This window comes from Atta colombica, unplaced genomic scaffold (genome assembly GCF_001594045.1).
Source record: "Atta colombica isolate Treedump-2 unplaced genomic scaffold, Acol1.0 scaffold208, whole genome shotgun sequence".
Taxonomy (NCBI): Eukaryota; Metazoa; Arthropoda; class Insecta; order Hymenoptera; family Formicidae; genus Atta; species Atta colombica.
The window spans coordinates 344,939-356,344 of NW_017259303.1; the positions used below are offsets into that span (position 1 = coordinate 344,939).

An 11,406-nucleotide genomic window follows, 5' to 3' on the forward strand; every position below is an offset into this window, starting at 1 on the left:
AATAAAAAACTGAATCGAAAAGTCCTTTATCATTTTGTCATTTTCGCAATAGTTGACGAGATATTAATTTCTAACGAGATATTAAGTTCCCGAATAAAATGTATAAGACAATTTTAGATATTTTTAAGATATTTTTTTATGTTCTTTATGAAACATTTTAAAGATGTTTGTTAAAGAACTTTTAGATATCTTAAAAGTTGTCTTATATGTCGATTTTAGACATTTTGCTCAGTGGATAACTAAAAAAAAGTTGCGAAAATTGTAAAATGATAGAGGACTTTTCGATTCAGTTTTTAGGAATAGCACTATATGATTAGTGAGCGTTATTTAAGAAACACCCGTATATAAGCCATTTTCTTATAAATCGAAAAGCTTTTAAAAACGATAGAAATAATTTGATCAATTTTAACTTCTATACATAAATGAAAATAAGGTTAATGCAATTACAGAATTTTTTAATCTAAATTCGGACTGGAACTATCAGTTGATTAAGAGAAATTGTTAATTACATAAAATTAATCAATCAGAATTGTCGCCGGAAGCTGATTACAAATTTATCTGAACAGTCGTTTCTGTTCTTGTTAAATTTATCTTGTTTAGGAGAATTTCTGGTAGGTTTCTGGTACATACTATATTTACGTCACTTATACTTATTCCACTGTAAAGTAAACAGTGTCATGAATACTGCTTATGAGGTTCATGCAACTACTTAAGTGCTAAGAGGACACGCTTGAGTTCGTAGACAGTGTCGTCTTATCTTCAGCATGTCCCTGTGTATCTAAAAGAACACGTAATTAGTTATTATCAAATATATTTAGTAACTAGAATATTAAACACTTGACATTTAATCAAATCATTGCGCGCTAAATAAAACGAATTTAAAAATAATTTAAAAACAAAAAGTTCTTTACAGATTTTAAGATAAAAACATCAAATCAATGATTTAATTTAAATTTGGGGAAGTTATTTTGTATTTCAAATTATGTTGGAAGTCCGTAAGTAATCGGCGCGCAGTCATATTTCTGAGATAAATTAATTTTATTTACGTTTCTCGTATTTTGCTTTCTCGTATTATTTAGTTGATTTAAAAGTAAAAATTTGCAATGTATTTTAATCTTCACATCTGATTAATTTTGTTTGGTCGACACGAAATTATTGAGCAAATACTGATTCAATTCGTTTTTTCAACTTGTATTCATCGGGGATGTGACCAAGGAATTATTTAGTCATCGATCCGTCCAACAAATCGGTTATTCGTATAGTTTTCGTTTCGCGAAATCGAGGTTCAGTACAAATCCCGTTTTCTCAATTCTCTTCTCTCTCACCTCCCAACACAGATATATAAATATTTTATTCTAACTTGTTTCTTTTCGTAATTATTGCAAGCTATTATTGCTTTCTTTATTAAATTATTCAACAATTATGTTATAGATAATGATCATTATATCGTTACATACTTCTCTCATAAAATTACCATACAATCGATAATAGTATACTATGATATGTTCGTATTCGACTACGCTGTGGAAACGCATCGTTAATTTATAGGAATTTAGTTTAATCACGGTTGATCATCTCTCCGAATCATAAATATTAGCACGAACGATCGACTCAAATATGCTGTATGAGCATCAGTGAAATTAAATACGAATCAGATGCGCGAATATACTTTTCATTCACGTGATTTCAACGATAATCCGATCTTTATGCATTTCTGCGCTTTCAAAATAAGCGTATTATCATCACCGCAACTACATATTTGTCGCATGAGGAAAGTTCGCAAAACCAATTGACATTTAATTAAAAGTTATAAATAATTTTTCTAAAATATCTTTATTCATATTCTTGCATATGTATTCTTAGCAGATAAGACATCATATTCTATACACGACGTTTTTCCTAAAGTATTAAAAAATTTAGGTAGATCCAGATATGAAAATAATTTTATTTAAAATAAAAATCCCATTTACACGGAAAGAATGATTTTAGTAAGGTATTTAAAATTTTTAATCTCAAAATATAATCTTATTGAACTATAGATATCAAAATAATTATGTAGAAGATTTAAATTAAGATTGCTAGACTGTCAAAATTTTTTGTAGTGTTGCTTATCATATTTGAATTTTTCACATACTCTAATAAAATTATTTTAAGATCTGCATTTAGCTAATTTTTTAGATACTTAGCATAAAATCATTTTTTCCATCCGAAGTGGGATCTTTATTTTAAATACTTTAGGGATATTTTTAAGATTTGTTTGACCACGTTCACAAAAGGTAACACCGCGAACTACGAACGATTTTGGATATTTGGTGCGAACCATCTGTTCCATGACTGAATTCATCTCTGCTGCAGCGGCACTCGATACGGTCGCCATCAATTCGGAATGGGGCCTGTCAACTTGGAGCGCGAAACAAATATTGGAAATTTTCCATCGCTGAACTTGTCCGCAGCGAATTCCCAGCCGCGTCCAACTGCGTTTGTGCACCCGATGCTCCCGGTGTCGGTCAATGCAATTAATGCGATTACGATGTCCCAGGGACATAATGCGACTGCTGCGCGCGTTCGTGGATTTTCGTACATTGACCTATCTCTCGGCCGATCCTCCATTGATTTAATCTAACTAAATAGGTACAGGACGTATTCGCACGTGCTCGTACTAATTTCCGATTGCGTATATAATACGTGCGCGCATTAGGCGAGATTCATCCAACGTCCCTTTCACGATCGAAATTAATAATCGGTTATATACTCACACGTAAATCTGATTCCTCTTACGGAGCAAAGCTTCGCATACAAACACTTGACAGAATCTGTTTTGATAAAATTATCAATGAGATTAACTAATGTATCCATTTTTGCTTGCGATTAGTTTGATAATTCAAAATCTGCAATCAGAGCTTGACGACATATTCTTAGTTTCTACGTTATGTAAGCGATATCTACTGACAAAATAAGATTTTGCAGCATAAAGCTTAAGCTTTAAATCTCCGTAAAAAATTAATCAATTACAGTCGAATGTGGAAAGAATAATTGACTATGGAGCTTAAAGCTTAAGTTTTACATTTTAAAAGTCTCATTGTAGACAATCCTTAAGGTGGAAATACACGTAGATGTATCTAAGGGGAGGGGGAGAGGGAAGGTTTTAACTCTCTCTCAAAATTTTTTATTCATTTTTTTCATTATAATTATAAAAGATATAACTTTATTTTTGACTTTGAGTTTTTTGTTGTCACAGGAAATTTTTTTTCTATCTTCTCCTCTCCCTTTATTTATGATCATGTAAATAATTTCGAAAACTTTCGTTAGTTACACTTTTGACAAAGTACCTGATATATAAGGAAAATTTTTTCCATATTTTTTAGCAAAAACAGAATATACGCTGAGATATTAATGAGTACTCTATTTACAATTACATATTTTATTTTTAATTATCTACTGCCTACACATTCTTCGAAGAAAAAAATAAATTTACGGAACCTATATAATATTTTTTTTTCATTCAAAGTGAAGAACATTATAAGCTCTAAAATATTCAAAAAACAATTCATTAAGTCAAAAAATTTCTGTTTATGTAATAACAGAATTGTTAATTCTCTCTCCTTCTCCGGAAAAAATTCTGGGTACGCCCATGAAAATACAGTTTCCTAAATAACATCCAATATATTCTCCCATACGAGTAAAAGAACGTGATTTCTCATGATGACAGAACCTCTTTTGTTCATGCCAACCACTTGTCGCGTACTATAGCCACTGTCATCGTTAAAGATTCGACAAACCGAACGATTTTCTCGTCTCCCAAGGGCGTGTCGCGCCATTGACGGGTGGAAGTCGTGAAAAATCGGCAGCGATAAAGTTCGTTCGAGAAAAGTTTCGAGGTCCCTGGACCACAGGCGGGCGATACACTAACTGGCCGTAGATACACATTTGGAAGTTTTGCAGTTCGGAACACCGTTCGTTCGCGCCACGTTTCATTCGCAATTTCGCGAACAACATATCACTCCACCATACTCTTCTAGGTCAGGTCAGATCGACTTTGACATGTATTTAAACGCATGAATCTCTGAGTTACTGCAATAGAACACAGCAAGACAGCAAGACAAATATTTCTTTTTTATTACGTACGTTGAAAAAACTAAGGAAAAGTATCATATATAATACATTGATATAAGATATAATATTTAATTTTTAACTTTTTGTTACTCATTATTATTTATTTTCTTTAATTATTATTGTTATATACCTGTACATATTATATTAAATTCGATTTTATTGATATTATCAGTAAACATTTATTTTTTATTTTTATGTTACAATTTTTTGTAACAATTTTATTGCTTTTTCTGAGTTCATTTTTTTCAGAGAGAAGAGAGGATTATCATTATGTTATTTCGTTATTATATAAACAGTAATTTTTTAGTTATTGAATTGCTTTTTTGAATATTTTAGAATTTAAGAATGTCTCTCTTTCATTTCCGATTTTGAATAAGAAAAATATTAGGTAAATTTATTATAGATATTAACTTGTACGTTAATAACTTGTATATTATATAATTTATGCACTAATATTAATATATAATAATAATTATTTATAATAATAATTATTTATAAAACAGAATATTATTTTTATGTTTATGTATTGCTTTATATATTTTATAGGAAGCAGGAATATTTCACTAATATTCATATTTTTCTTTTTGCACATCTCTATATACAATGCAAATAATTTGGATTTTCCTTTTAATCACAAAGAGAATTTTATGCGTTTCTGAATTCGCCTCTCGACAGAGAAGAAAAATTCGCAAATTGCAGTAGAGATACATGACATTCGCACTCCGCAAAGTAAAAATTATCCGAAGCACGTGCAAAATTCACTTGAAGTTACAAAGGATTTCCGGGTTCATTTGAATACATCTAATTATCTCGGAGAAAAAAGAAGATAGAAGAATGAAAACTGTTTTGCGGGACCCGCTCTACAATTTCTCATCTAATGGTGAAAAACTTGTGCCTTGCATTTCACTGGAATGATTCATTGAAATACTGGTCAAATCTAATCGAATCTAATTAGATATTGTCGCTTTACAATGTGAAAATTACAAGCATTGTACCACCATTGTCGAAATGTTCGCCATTATATATGTACAACTACGGTAATTGTGATTATTGTTCTTGGCAATAATAGATGATTACTTGCCGTGGCTTTACATTGAACATAAATCAATATGTTTCATGTTTCGAGTTATACCAAATGTTTTAAATATACAAATATACAAATATATAAAAAAAGGGTAATAAACGTGTAATAAATGTGTATACCGAAAGGCTGTTCATGTTATATAGTAACTATTTACTGAAAAACAATTAAAAATAATTGCTTTTAGGGGTGGGAAAAAGATATCCAGATAGCCAGCATGGTTAAATCGATTATCAAAAGCTCGCTCGTTTGATATCAACATCGGCAATCCTTTTTTTTTACATTTCATTCCTAGGATCGTGTTTTCCTGCTTTTTTTTAGTAGTGTATTGGAACGCGAGTCTTTTGATTGCGGCATCGAAATAACCGGGCGCAAAAATCTCGGCATTCGTTGGGATTAATCGAAACTGTACGCCGAGTACAAAGGCCGCAGAGAAATCGCCAGTTATTTTGATTCCCCTTTAGTTTCTGATGGACAGCAGCGCATACGAAAACAAACGTTTTGGCTAACGTTGTTTCACGGAAACAATCGGGGTGGAAAATCGCGACGCTACTGCAACGTTGTCGCTTGGAGGGAAGCTCCATCTCGAGCCGTATCCGATATGCGAATTACACGATTCTCGCTTCCCGCGAAGAGAAAGTAACACTGTGTCCGTAATACCGTGCAAATGTGAACTGAAAGCGATTATCGTACGCCGCCGCCGGCGAACTTCCGAGGGTTTTCATGGCGGACTTAATTGTAAAAATATCATCTCGACGAAATGGAAGCGGCGACGTGCATTCGCGTTTCGTATGACGCGGATGATTTTCATATGACTTTGCAATATATAAAATTGAACAAAACATTCTGTTATTATCCTACCGCGCCAAGTGTCGCAAAACTGTGCTATATTATCTCAACTTTTCATGTACGCGAGAATGTGTCACACAATAGAGGCAAACCTTCTTTTCTCAGAACTGCTCGTAAGAGTTAGTTGAGAGTTACCATTTTCTTGCTGAGAAAGAAAATAATGTAATTGTAATATTATGTCGCAGCTATTCACGCTCTTTTTGCTCATTTTATCTCATTGTTATTGAAATTTATATACAGGGTAATTCATATAAAGTGATTTAATTATTAGCGAAATTTGAAGACATTAAAAATGGTTTATATCAACTTGTTCAATACAAAGAAAGACATCACATAGTGGGAATTATTTTATAGACTGACATTTCAAGGTAAATTTCAATTTTTTTAATGGAACACTACTTTTGATTCTAGAATTTAATTGCCGATATCGAGCTTTTTAAAACACTATAATAAAGTTATTTTTCATTGAGTTTCGAGTTATAAGGCTCGAAAGTTACAATAAGGTTCGATCGACTAAAATCTCTTGAATGTTCAGAAATGTATGTCTTGGATAACATTTGTCAAAATCAAAGCTATTAGAAGTTGTATCTCTTATTTTCATTTTTACGTAAAAATGAATTTTTAGTGCAAAAATGAAAAGGAATAACTTTCAATGGCCTTGATCTTGACAAAGGTTAAGTTCAGGACATAATTCTGAACAATATTCAAGAGGTTTTAATCATCATAAGTCAAAATTTTTTTTCGAAAATCCGATACTTTCTTTAGTTTTAGTTCTGGTTGCTCCTCCACCCCCCCCCCCATTCTAACGATTTTCTTTAATAACTGATGCGCAGCAATCGATATTTTAAAAGTTCTAGAACTTTTTTGATATCAGTTTTTCAGCACATCGATTATTAAAGATAATCATTAAAACTCTTGAGAGAACAACCAGAACTCTAAAGAAAATACTCTAAAAAAAATACGGATTTTCGAAAAAAAATTTTGACCTGTGTGAACTTTGAAAAATTCGAAAGTCGAAACTTTAAAGTAGCAGAACTTTTTAGATATTGGTTTCAGCGCATCAGTTATTGAAGATAATCATTAGAACTCTTCGGGGAGTTACCAGAACTCACCAGAACAGAATGGCCGAAATCTAAAAAAAAATTTTTTTTTTGAACAAATTTTTTCGGAAATCCGGTATTCTTTTTTAGAGTTCTAGTTGCCTCGCAAAGAGTTCTAGACGGTCTTATATGGACCATAGTGCTACATGAACTGTAAAGAAGTTATAGTCCTTCGAAATTTCAGAATCGTGAACTTGGCCCCCTCCGAAATTTCAAATGATGTTTTCATCGCTTTAATGCTCGATGGATCTTTTTCTAATATTAATAGAGAGCTCTAGAACTCTTCGGAGGGCAGAATTCTACTTTTTTTTTTAATTTTGAAAATTTAAAAGGCCAGCTTCACAGACATAACTTTCGAACTCGGAAAGCACTCAATGAAAAATAACTTTATTATAGTGTTTTGGAAAGCTCTCGACATTTTACTATTAGATTCTGGATTTAAAAATAGGGTGTTCCATTTAAACAAATAAAATTCTCCTTGAAATGTAATTACTTCTTGTAATTTACTTTCAGTATGTCCCTTTTTAATATACTGAAAATGTTGATATAAACCATTTTTGCATATGTCTTCAAATTTCTAATAATTAAATCGATCACTTTATACGAATCACCCTGTATAAACGAAATTTATAAATATAATTATATTCTATCCGTTACGCGAATTTATTACCCTAAAATCAAATTAAGACGATACACTGAAAGAACGGTTTTGCTGAAATCTAAATCTAAAAATTTTGGTAGATACAGATCTGAAAATGATTTTGTTGAGCATTAAAGTACATAAAATGTTTAAGTTGGTCCTCAAAATATCAAAACTTTTTGTACATTGCTTGAGCGTAATTATTCTTCAGATAGAGTAGTCTAAAAAGTTCTTGTCCTGAAATAAATATTTTTGCCTAAAAATTATATAATATATGTTACTTTCAATAGTCCCTTTTTAGTACTATTATTATATTACTTCAACCAACGATATTTTAACTTTATATCGTTTATATAATACGATTTCTCTAAGACTTCAAAGTAAGCGTTAGTTTTATCGATTACTTCCGTATTTGAGTCAGATCTTTTTCCTGCGAGCTATTTCTTCATGTTTGGAAAGAGGAAAAAGTCACCGGGGGCTAAATCTAGTGAATACGGTACGTACAGAATCAATTCGAAGCGCAATTCATCCAATTTTGCGATTGAAGAAGTATGAATGGGTGCATTGTCATGATAGAACTATAAGTTGATTGCGTTAGATGACCGAAAAAAAATTAATGAACTCACTCTGTCTGAAATGTTCATAGTAGTCCTGTACAGAATCAAACTTATTAAAAATTATAGCAATTTGATATTTATAACGTCATTTCTGTATTTTCGAACTACGCTCTAGTTGAATTTTTGGATAAATTGCTATTTTCAGCAAAATCGTTTTTTCTGTACACGTTTCAAAATATCATAATGCATAAATCTGTATGAATTAAAGGTAAACGGAAAAAAATTGTATCATAATGCGGAAAGAAGTTATTAAGCGATCAATAGAGGATAGTAAGTGATAATTAATTTGATCGCGTTAATTATTCTCTCTATATAGGCTGATCGAACTATTAAATGAAAGCTAACGTAAATAATATTGATAGCCGCAGATAAAGCATGATTGTGGTCAACCATATGCAAATACACACCGCGGCTGCGTTTGCGGTAACAAATCCAGGTCTGCCGGTTGTTTAACAAAGTTTTATCGCAACGTCACATGTTATTATGGCCGTTCACAACAACCATTTCTGTTTTCCGAGAATGCGTTTGTCAAATGCACGAAATAAATGGAGCTGTACGAAGCTATAAAAATGACTGCTAATTTAGTGTTCGTTGGGGCTCGTAGTTGCTGATCAAAAAATGATCGGATAGCAACTCGATTAACATTGTGAATAGCACAATATTTTCTGCTTGTGAAGCACCGATTGAGATCAATCTCGTCGCACCAGCGAATCGAACATCGAGAGAACATGAACGCGTTTTATCTCACGTAAATATCTAAAGATATTTCAAATTTAAAATGGATGAGAAACAGCGTTTTCTAAAGTCTACAAATTTGCCAAAGCATCTCATTTTAAAATCTGATATATTATCTTCGACACATTTATTAATATATTAATATCAATGCAAAGGTCGACTGATCTCTATGTGTCGGAAAGCTCTGCAAACTGCAGCAGCAAATTGAGAAACATCACAACGATTAAACAGATATTTAATATAGGTTACAGCGGTCGGAATATAACAGAGTCGACTAATTAAGTACTAAGTCCTAACTCGCGACACATGCACCGGCCGTTCGTTTTGCGATGAAAATGACATCGTATAATTTCAAAATTTATGTTTCCTGAAATTCTATATATTTCTGTACTTTTTAACTGTAATGGATAAATGCATTTAAATATATTGGTTTTTATTCTATTAAGATATTATCAATATTTATCAGCGATACAAAATATTACTATTATTATTATATTTTCTACATATGTTTATAAATAAGTGGTGAAAATATAATCTCAAAATAAAAATAAACTCTATTTTAAGAAAATTTTAATTTTATCTCAATTTAAAGATATTTAAAGTTCCGAATTTATTATCTTAAAGAAGTAGAAAATTATATAATTTTTTTCGATGTTTTTATTAATGAAAAAATGGATTCTAAACTCATCAGAGAGAGTGATTCTCTGAAATAGTGATTAAAATTAAAGTCCCGGATGCTAGAAATACACAGAAACAATTATAATAATTTAATGGAAAGAGAAAGACCATTGAAATTTTCATTCGATATGAGAGAGCAAAATAAATCTCAGACCTTTTCACGGAACCGAGTCTCGGTAGATTGAGAAATTCGATTCGCGTATAATTAATTATCGTTTTGAAGACGGGAAGGACCAACAAGGAGGATTGTTGGATGGCGTTCACTTTCCTCTGAACCGAAAGGGGATGAAATGAGGCTCCTCGCGGTCATAAATTTCGGCACGTTTATGTAGAGGCGTTTTCCTCGTATAAATGAAAAAGGCGAGTGCGAAAAGAATATGGATGGACTTTCCTATTTCAAGCACGTAACGATCGTAGCTCTCGACTTTCCAACTAATCCTGAAGCGAAAAAGAGAGCGGATATACGTGGGGTAAAAGAGGGAATCGGAATCGCGAGCAAGAGATTTTCGGGTCGGTGTCAGCCGGTACATCGGCTTCATATTTGTTGCCGAAGTGAAAAGTAGCATACGAATGGCGCGGCGCCGCATGTCGTGCTTGTCTTTGACTTTCAGAGATCGGGCATCCAAACTTGAACTAGCATGGCAAGTAGATGGAAGAGACGCCGTAAAGCGAGGTTGGATTGAACGCTAAAAAGATTCTCATAGAACATACATAAAATTCCCAAAAACGTGCGTCAAAAAGCTTCATATGTCTTTTAAACGTTGGCATTTGTCCACATTTTGTTCATATTTTGCATTTTATTATTTTACATCGGGACTGAGGAACAAATTGAAATTTAGAAGATGAAATTAACTACTTTCTTCATAGTAGTAAATTAAACATATATAGTGGAGAAGTTAAACGTAAAAAATATCGCTAATATGTCGACATTTTAAATTATATGTTCGTATTTTTATGGATTAATTTTAAAAGAGGAAATAATTATGACAAAAATATAAGGATATCGTATTTATCAAAAGGAAGCAGCCTGCCAATAATTCGCTCGAGAAAGAGACATTATCGAGCAGTGTATGAAAGCACTCGAAGGAAAAAGGAAAATCAATATCCTATAATTGGTTTGATATGCGGTCAGTTATTCTGGTGGCGTATAATTTTATTATTATCACCCGCACACGCTATTAAGTAGGTATATGAGCTGGGTAAAAGCGAAGCAATTTGTTTTAATAGATTTTATAGATTTTATAAACAAATTCGTTATCCACAAATATGGCATACGATATAGGTGTGCAAATCGATTTACATTCAATATAAAATCATCATTCTTTTAATTTAATTATCTTTTCATTCCTATACAACATATTATAAAAGAAAAAAATTTTTTTGACATTATAGAAAAATTCGCGATAAATGACATTCTCCCACATACATTCATATTTAACTCTTATTACGCACAATGAAACAGTTTTGTGACAAGTTTTGTGTTCCGGATTAATTTTCATTTTAACAAATATATAAAAATTATTTAAGTGATTTTTATATACATTCTTACATATATAAAATACATTTTAACATTTTTTAAAAATTGTATATTTA

At 31.8% G+C, this 11,406-nt stretch overlaps 1 protein-coding gene across 1 annotated transcript in view; it reads left to right on the top strand.

The window, feature by feature from the left end:
* LOC108687571 (cadherin-87A-like) overlaps positions 1-11,406 on the top strand; it is a 279,899-nt gene that overhangs the window by 216,139 nt on the left and 52,354 nt on the right. The gene's annotated exons all lie outside the window — the stretch shown is intronic.